This window comes from Alternaria rosae, assembly GCF_020736505.1.
Source record: "Alternaria rosae strain MPI-PUGE-AT-0040 chromosome Unknown BKA58scaffold_2, whole genome shotgun sequence".
In the NCBI taxonomy this organism is placed as follows: domain Eukaryota; kingdom Fungi; phylum Ascomycota; class Dothideomycetes; order Pleosporales; family Pleosporaceae; genus Alternaria; species Alternaria rosae.
Window position 1 is genome coordinate 4,124,486 of NW_025763571.1, and position 10,768 is coordinate 4,135,253.

The window sequence follows — 10,768 nt, forward strand, 5'->3', positions numbered from 1 at the left end:
CTTCTTTCTTAGACTAGCTATCACGGCGCTAGCTAGTAATAAGCGCTAAGAGTTATACTATACTCTAATTAGCTACAAAGATTTTAGATACTTTGCTAGTGCACCTAAAATCTATAATACTAAAATTCCTACGTAAACGCGCTCTATTATAAGCTTCTTAAGCTACGTTCTTATCTTAGCCTAACTCTATACTATTATTAATACGTAGTAAATATACTAATTACGTATACTTATCTTTTCTACTTACTAACTCTATAATATTACGTAGCTTCTCTTTATAGGTACTATCTTTATAAGATTAGATAGACTACTCTAAACTATTAGCTACTCTAGACTTAGCTAAAGCTCTATTAGTAGAGGTGCGTAATAATCTTAACACCTAGCTACTATATCTACGTAATAGCTATTAGTATATATAGAATCTAGAGAGCTTCTTTTATACAGTGTCTACTATAGAGCAAGAGTACTAAACCTCTATTATAGAGCGCGATAGAATTATTTATTACTAGAAGAAGTAACTTACTACTAACTAAAAATAGATTACTAAACTTAAAATAAAAAAGCGCTATCTAGTTACTACTACTAGTATATAGAAGGGGCTACGCTTAGAGAGCTACTATATAGGTATACTAAAGTTGTATTTAATAGAGAAGAGAACTATAGACTACTTTATTCTAAAAGTTAATTAGTAGTGTACTAGTGCATAGGGTTTCTTAGTGTGAATCGGCTATTTAATTATCTAAAGATTGCTAAGAACAAGAACTTTAACAGATAAGAACATAAGAGAAGGTAATAGTATTAGAGAATTATCTTTTTTCTTAAGATAAGAATAGCTTTTTAGATACTAGACACTTGTATAGTACTTTAGACTAGAGAATCTCTCTAGAATAGAATCTCTTTCTACTAAAAACAACGCCTACATGTCTTAGTACCTATACTAACTACTTTATATACTTATAGTAGTATATCTTTATATTCTCTAATACCTATATAAATAGCAAAGCCTATAGAGATATACTCTACTACGTAGTATAGAAGGTAGTTAGCATGCGTTAATGTAATACATATAGTAAAGACAACTTCTAATAACATTATAAGTGTAGACTTATCTTTTTCTTTTAGGTTAGCTAGAACTATAGTAATAGTTGCGTTTAGGCTAACCTTTCTTTTCTCTCTAAGTAATAATAGATAAGACAATTACTTAGAGATAGTAACTAATTAGAATTAACAAAAAGAGCTATTTTAACTAATACTTAGAATAGTATATTAGAATTATAATAAAATGCTAGGCTAACTAGGTTAGTATAATACTATAATAGTATACTTAGTACGTATAATAGTGCGGAACCGCAGGTTCTATAGAACTAATAGTCTAATAGAGTATATTAGTATAGAAAGCACTAAGTAGTGCTAAAGAGAGGAAGAGCAGAGACTCTTCTAAAAAGAAAACAGAGAGATAGGTATTTAGATTTTAATTTTTTAAAAAGAGAAGTATTTAGAATTTAGAAATAGTCTATTTAAATAAAGATATATTAGCTTCTTTATAAGTTATTTAGAATTGCAATAGCTAAGAAAGAAATAAAAGAAGCGTAAAGTATTAAGAGATCTAGTAATCTCTTTACCTAAATATTTATCTGCTAATTCTTCTACTTCTTTAACACCTAAGACTCTAACACCTAAAATAATTATAGAAATAGAAAGTACGCTATTGTTAGTAATAGTAACTAATAATATAGTCTTAATAGTTTAACCTAGATACACTACTCTAGTCTTTACTAGTAAAGACGTTACTAAGTTTCTTAAAGACTATAACTAATAAGCTAATAATAGAGGCCTCTCTAACTAAATAAGAGTCTCTATTCTTCTAGACTATATTAGTAATAAGAACTATTCTCTTTCTTACATTATTAAGCAGCTAGCTAGCTACTAGAATAAGAACTAGAGTAAGCTTAAGTCTTCTATAAAAGACTACTAGACTAATAAAGACACTGCTATTAAGATAGATAAGCGCTTATACTTGCAGGTCTTTATTTAGAAGTGTGTACGCGATCTACCTAGTCTTATAGAGTATTATACTTATTTTGTAATAATATCTAATACTTGTGTTGCTAGTAAGTAAGTTTCTTGTAAGAAGCTAGGTATTCTCTTCTTCTATAGTCTTCTAAAATATAACAAAGAGTCTATTATATTTATAATACTAGATGCCTCTAAGAGAGATAACTAGACTAAGTATAATATAGATAAGATCTATTACTTCTTAAAGGTACACTATAAGAAAACTAATAGTATTAATAAGATGTATACTTAGAATTAAAGTAGTATAGACGTAGAGATAAGACGTATTATGCTTACTAATAAGTAAGCTACTTTTAACTCTAACAAAGTAAAGAATGTAATAGTAGACTTTAAGAAGTAGAAAGAGTAACTAAATGTACTACCTTCTAAGGTTAACCTAGAGGTAGAGAATCTTATTTTAATACTAAAGAATATAAAGCTTAATATAGTATTAGTAGAGTACTTTATATACTTTTCTTTAACTAGCTATATATTTAAGAAGTCTACTAATACTCTCTACTTTATTAGGCGTATAGTTAATAAGAAGCTACTAATAGAGAGAAATAATAGTTTCTTTATTGCTAAGGCCTCTAGAAACACTACTTCTAGAGAGAGAAGCGTAATATTTAGCTAAGTAGAGTATTCTAACACTTGTTATATGTATAATACAGAAGGCTATAAGATTGTAGACTATAAGCTCTATAACAATCTTTGTAACTTAGGTTAGGTTAGCTACTATTAGAATAATAATTATAAGATTAGAACTTACTACTTTAGTCTACTACACAAGCGTTTTAATCTAATTCTAGAAACTTTACTATTAATAATAAAGCTAGAGTAGCTTAAGTCTAAAATCTAAGAGTACTTTAACGTTACTAATAATATAATATAATAGCCTGCTTCTAATATAGTTCTAGAGAAGTTTAAGTAGAACTCTTACTCTAAGCGTTCTAAATAAGTAGAAATAGCTAATATAGCTACGCACTTAGGCTATCGCTAAGAGTTTAAAGATATTTACTAGTAGTTTCTCTAATTTTAAGAAGAAGTAGAGTACTCTAAGAATATTAAGACTCTTAATAATATTAATATAAATAGTATTATTCTTAGAAGAGAGAATAGTGCCTTTCTCTATAGCGCTAAGAGTAATGCTGTTAGTAGGCGCTTAGAGAGAAGTATTCTCTAGAATCTAGATTGTGTTCGTAACAGCTATATAAGAAAGAGAGAGTAACTATCTAAGTAATCTTAGAGCTTTTAGCTATTACTAAGAGATAATATTAACAACTAAGTTTCTAATTCTTAGGTTTTAGACACTACTATACGCTAGGAAGATAGCTAGGTTAGAGAGCTATTCTATCTATAAGCTTCTAACACGCTATTTGTAGTTATATATCTACCTAAGAATATGCGTATAGACAATAGTATATTAGCTAATTCTAAGCATCTAATATAAGGCTATAAGAAGAAGGTAGTTAAGTTTACTAATACACTTTCTAATCTAGAGCTTAGAGAGCTTATTAAGAGCTAGCCTAACCGTATTATAATAGCGCTTCTAAGCTAGAAAGTACGTAGAATAATAGTATCTAACTTAATAGAATAAGGTAGTATTTATAATTAATTACGCGATCTTTTAAAAGAGAATAATGTTAGTATTAATAGTATTAGAATAGTAAATAGCTATAGAGCTAGCTATTATATAGATTTTAGGTTAACTACTAAGCTATCTAAAATCTAAGCGCTTCTCTATACCTTAGCGCTCTACTATTTTGTTACCTACGCGTAATAATTATAACTCTCTACAACAATATAATTATAATAATGCAACACTAAGGTATTCTATAGTACTATTAATATATACTATTTAAATACGTAAACAAGATATAAGGTTACTAGCTATAGGAATTTATAGGCTAAAGGCCTTAACTATATACCTACTAAAGTAGTATAAGAAGTATATAGACGCGTAGAGAGAGCGTTTATATAGATAGACCTACTAGAGGTATAGATATATATCTATAGAGACTTAATTAAATGCCTTATTAATATAGGCGCTTAGATAAATATTCTTTACCTTAGCGCCGCGAGAGCATTAAAGATACTATATAAGCTTTAGTAATAAAGACTTAGAGATCTACTATAAGAAGTTACCTCTACTAACAGAGAGTATAAGCTGTTTATTAGCATAGTATTTAATATTCTCTTACGTATAGGCACTAACGTACTTTATAAGTATATAGACTACCTAAGCATATAGACTACTTTTGCTAAGACTCTACTAAAACTAAGACTATATACAATAGTACAGAACTATATAGAACTATAATTAGAAATTGTAATAGACTATTCTACTTAGAATCTACTACTACATCTTGCTTATAAGTGCGTATATTATGTTCTATCTTGCTGTAGCGTCTATAGCGTCTTTACAACAACTTACCTACTTTAACGCGCGCTCTCTTTTTTACCTTCTTTCTATTACTACGCGCTCTAAACTTCTTAAGAGTAGTTAGTTAAAGACCTTTCTTAACTATAAGAGCTCTTTTCTTATGTACTTGCTTTCTTTTATATAATTTATATTGCGTAGCTACTTTATTAGCTACTTAAAGCGTAGTATTCTTCTATTACACTAATATAAGCTTATACGTAATTACTACTACGCCTTTTGCTATCTTTTTAAAGGCCTTAACTATTAAAGTTAGTAAGCTATCTATATGCTTTTAAATTCTTATCTTAACTAACGTTAATTACGACTCTAGTTCTAGAGTATTGCTTAGTGTTTGCAACTACTAGAGACTATTCTTAACAGTAGATAATAGTAGTGTACGCAGGTAGACGTTAAGCGTTAATATAATAGCCTCTAGATTAAATAAAACTAAGCTAGCGCCTTAAAAGCCTTCTAGAATATTACTCTTTATAATAGCTACTTTGTAAGTAGTAATAAAGTATAGTAAGAATAAGGTTTTGTTAATATAGTTAATATAGTTGCGTATTAGATTCTTAGCTTAGTATCTATATGCCCGCTTTAATAGCGCAAAACAACTAACATTAAGAGGCTATAGAAGGTGTAATAAGTAAGAAGGTATACAGAGAGTAATAATCTTGTTTTCTCTATAGTACTACTAGAAATTAAGTAAGTTGTAGCTCTTATAGCTGTTAATAATAAGTAAGCGTACTATGCCTAAAGTTCGCTTCTTTATATGCGCATTAAAGTGCTTTAACTACTATAGGCTAAGCTTATTTATTATCTAGCTATTCTTAAAGACTCTAATAACCTAATTCTTAGGTAGGTCTTCTTTCTTGTACTAGGCTAAGAAGTAGTGCTTGCTCTAGAAGATAATAAAGAGTAGAATTATCTACTCTATCGCGTTAATGCCTTAGATAGCTATAACCTACTTGTAGTTACTCTACTATACTATCTTTAGTTATTCTTAACGCTTAGATAATGTAATAACTACTTAAGCTATTATTATATCTATTATAAAGCTTGTTTTGTTAAAGTTATAGATATCTTTATTAAGAATACTATACTTAGCCTTTATGTTCTTTATAAGCTAGAACTAGTCTTGTATAATCTTAGAATTCTTGTAGAGAGCTTAGCTATAGTTATACTTTTAATTAAACTTAACTTAGAGCTCTAGTTAGCGCTATACAAAGTTATTTGCCTAGTGCTTACTAACTAGCTCTTTCTAACACTAGGCTAGTAAATAATTAGCTATGTTCTTTATAGTAGTAAGCTATAGTAAGAATTCTTACTTATTAAAGTTAAGTGCACGCTATAGAACTACTACCTCTTCTATTATAGTAAGTCTTATAGCTGCTAGCTAATAATCGTGTTGTAATAGTTTTCTAGTAAGTTATCTTGTAAGTGTACTTTAAGAGATAGTGTAGATTACTACAGCGTGTTATAGAGTAAGTGTCGCGTCTTATTTAATAGCCTAAAGAGTAAGCTATATTTAGTTCTTATTAAAGAGCTTTTGCACGTTGTTACGTTAAGGCATCGCGATAAAAGTATAGTTTTAGTAGGGTCTTAGCAAAAGTAGTCTATATACTTAGGTAGTCTATATGCTTGTAAAGTACGTTATAGTTATTTACACTACCTTTTGCATTATAGTAAATCTTACACGCTTAGCTATACTTAGAGAGCTATAGTATACAGCGTTATATATTATAATATAATATAACGCGTTTAGTAGAGTATAATGCTATATTTAGTTAGAGAATAGAACTAAGTTAGTTTTCTTTATCGCGTTAGATCTAGAGCTTGTACACCTGTCTTTAACTATAGACAATAGCTAAGATAAATAGTAAGACAACGTAGCTAGACACGTATAAGTTAGCACTATAATAAGTCTTCTATTATAAGCGTTCTAAGACATTCTCTTTATTTAATACCTCTATTAATTAGTATAGTGTAATCTAATACAAGGCTTTAGAGAATATAATATACTATACCTAGTAAGTATTTAATAGTTATAGAAGAGATAGATACACGCTCTTTTTAATAATAATGCTAAAGCACTCTAAGTAGACAAAGATAGTAACGTAATTATTTACTATAAGTAAAAGCTTACTAAATATATAGTTATATGCGAAATTAATTACTAGAGAGGTTTAGACTATACGCGCGTAACTTATTAGTAACTAGATATATATACACTATACAAGATAGTAGATAAGAAGGTTTAACCTATAGATATTTCTTAGATAGATAAGCTAATAGAGTTTAGATAGAAAGACTAGAAGGAATTAGCTAAGAAACGCTAACGCCTTCGTATATCTGTTCGCGAACTAGACCTAGGCCTACACAATAACATCTTTAAGCTATAGTACGCGGTATTTTCTAGAGAAACTTGTCTTATATTAGAGAGGCTTACTAACCTCTATATTAGAACCTAGGTTATATATAAAGAAAGAGAGCTCTTTATCTAAATACTCTATAATTAAGAGGCAGCGCTGTCTTAGAAATTTACTAAGTCTAGTAGAATACACTTAGATGTCTATTTACTCTATAAGATTCGCACTATTCTACACTAAGCTTAGTAAGTAAGAGATTTTACTATTTCTAAGAAGCTTAAGAATCTAGTTATTAAGATAGCTAACGCTTGTCTTAATAGAGAAATATAGAAGCGGTGCGATAGTTAGTATTATAACTTATAGTATTTTATTTCTAAGAAGAATAGAATAGTCTAATAGATATCTAATACTTAAAAGATTAATATAGTTAGTATATAAGATGTAAACCTACTACTAATAGTAGATAAGTTTTCTAAGCGTTTTGCGAGATGCCTTATTAATTTACTTATAGATCTCTTTTTAGGTTATAATTAGATTACTCTTTACAGCTCTAGCTAAGACATAATAGCATTCTAAACACTAGTTAGGTTGCTTTGTTTATATACTATAGTTATAGAAGTAACTAACTTAGTTATAGTATTTTAGTGTGTTATAATAAAGATTCTTAAGAACTACTAGCCTAACACTATAGTATTTATAGATAATATAACATACGGTAGTTCTAAGACAAACTACAATATAGAGATAGTTATACCTAGCGTTTGTCGCTACGTATATAAATATATTCTTTAGCTTAACGCTATTCTTATAGATATTAAATAAGTAAAAGATACTATCTTAAGAAAGAAGTGCTACTTTCTTATAGAAAGACTTAAAGTTATAGGCTATAAAATTAGCTCTAAAGAATATTATTCTAATAGTAAGAAGGTTTAGAAGCTTCTTAACTAGCTACTATATTGTAATATACGCGATGTACGTTTATTTATTAGACTATATATCTACTATTATATCTAGGTTAAGAACTTTACAACTATTATAAAGCTACTCTTCTAGTTACTAAGAGTAGATATATAGTATAACTAGAGCCTAGCGAAGAATTAGTTTATATATACACTTAAGTAAGCAATTTACTTAGCACTAGCTCTAGCTAGCCTTAACTACACTAATATATTATAATACAAGGTCTTTCTTATAATAGACGCTAGTTAAGATAGAGAAGAAGCCTATATAAAATAACTATAGGCTAATAGTAAATACTACTCTATCTAATTTAAGAGTACGCTCTAGTTAGTAAGAAAATACCTCTAGTATTCTACTAAGTTAGTGTTAGAGCTAGAGAGATCTAATTAGTTCGGTTAAAATAAGTGTATTAATTAGATAACTACTAAAGAGAACTTAGAATAAAATTCTCTACTATATATCTACTTGCTAAGTAATTACGTAGCTTAGATTGTTGCGATTAGGTAATTAAAGTAGAAATCTATAGATTTCTGCTCTAACATACTCTCTAGAATAGTAAGATTTATTAATCTGTTCTAATTAAATTAATCTAGTTGTAGTTGCTATGCTTAGTTTACTTCTCTAAGGCCTAGATTATAAAGCCTAGAGTAGTGTAGTTAATTACGGTTAAATCGCGATCTAATCTAGCCTTAACACTAATAGAAGTAAGAGATTATTTGTTTAATTAGAGTCTAATAAGCTAGAAATTAGTCTTAGTAGGCTAGGAATTAGCTTACAATTACAGAGAATATAGGTAATAGCTCTGTATCTCTACGTTCTTAAGTAGTAAGATCTAGTTCTCTTACCTACCTCTTAATCTTTCTTAGGTAAAGTTTGCTATCTATCTCTATAATTGCCGCCTTAATAGTAATCTAGCGATTACAGCGCATGTAGAAGCGCTTAGGCTAGAATTAGAGACTTTTATTAATAATAATAGCGCTTTTAATTCTTCTCTTCTCTATCGCACTACATAATTCTTCTATATAGCGATTAAGAGTATTAAGTCTCTAGTCTAGCTCTTTAAGCTATCTATCTAGGTCTTCTACTCTACTTACTTACTTACTACGCTTAAGCTCTTACGCGCTTAAGCCTTTAGCTATCTTATCTTACCTCTACTTCTTTTAAGCCTCTCTTCTATTCTTCTTATAGTAAGTCTCTTACTTTTCTAATTAACTTACTTGCTAATATACTATTATAGTCTTAATCTAACTCCCTCTTTAGCAATTACTTGCGTAGTAAGCGTTAGCGCTATAATAGTAATAAGCACTATAAGCGTACTACGCAACTTATTAATTAAGATCTTATTACTTAGGTAGGCTATAAGCGTAATAGATATACTTTCTCTATATATAATAAAGAGCTTAATTACTAACTCTTTAAAGCTACTTATCTACTAGAGAGTTAGTTAAGAGTAGAAATAGTTATAAGTAATTGCTCTTGCGATTCTTAAGGTCTTCTATATAAGTCTTTACCTTATTAATCTCTTAGCTACACTAATACCTCTTTGCTAGCTTAGAGAATTACGGCTTAGAGTATAGAGTCTAATAGTAAGCGTAAGAGAGAAGAGCAGCTCTATAAGAATAATAAGCGCTATCGCTAGACTCTATACGCTAAGAGTAAGGTCTTAATAAGAAAGACAGGCTCTAGCTCTACTCTCTAGGTTAAGACTTCTAAATCTATTAGCTTTAATAGTAAGTAGTATGTAGAGCTGTAGTCTCCGCCGCTTTGTTATTTGTCGCGCAGAATTAAAGATTATTAGTAGTTAGTTACTCTAAGTAAGAGTAGTAGTTGCTATAAGCAGCTATCTAATCTACTTGTTACGTCTACTAAGGTTATTAGTACTCTGCTTAATTCTTCTTGTTCTTGCAATAAGTAGTGTAAGGGCTGTATTAAGCGTTCGCTCTATAATTCTTAGCTCTATTATTACTACTATAAGCGTCTAGGCTTATTAAGTAAGTATACTAAGTATAATACTTATCTATGTAATCTACTTAACACTAATCTATCTACTAAGTATAATTAGCTGCGTAAGCGCTTTAGCTATATAAGTTTAATAATCTTTATTATTTTAATTCTTTAGCTAACTTCTTAATAGAAGTAGTATTCTACTAAGGCTACTAAGGTTAAGAGTAAGTTAATTACTAAGATTCTTACGCGTTGTAAGAAGAGCTTAAGTTCTTCTAAGAAAAAGACTTGCTTCTCTAAGCTAACACTATCGTCTACTTATAAGTCTAACTCTGTTAGCGCTGCGCGCTTTAGCTTACTTAATATAGGTTCTCTACGCTATATCTATCTATTGCCTTTCTCTACTTCTTGTTTAATTGTTCTACGCGCCTCTAAGAGCTTGCTCTCTAGCACTAGATTAAGTAGCTGTGCTAGACGTTAGCGCGCGTATAAAGAGGCTAAGAGTAAGTGTAAGTGTTATAAGCTTAAGCTTAGTATCTATAATCTCTATACGCATAAGAATTAGCTTTACTATAAGATTAAGAAGGCTAAGAATAAGAAGTAGAGATAGTTATAATTTAGAGTTTAAAGTTCTGTAGTTTAGTTAATAATTGTAGTTTCTTGTTCTTACTACTTAATTCTCTACAACTAGCCGCCTCTTATAGTAATTAAGAGCTAGCTTAAGATTAGTAGTTCTTATATAGTAGTAATAAATAAGTTCTTCTCTCTATCTACTTCTTAATAATTAAGTGTTGTAAATCTTATAAATTAAGTAGCTGTTTAAACTTCTTAAACTATTATTAGATAAGCGTTTTTATTAATCTATTAGCTAGTATAATTACTGTTTCTAAGTACTTAACTTAGAATAATTCTTTTGCATATTCTTACTGTAGCTATATGTTCTAGATATCTATATACCTAAGCTAAGTAGTTATTCGCTTATTCTTTTCTATAACTAGTCTAATTGTCTACTAATTAT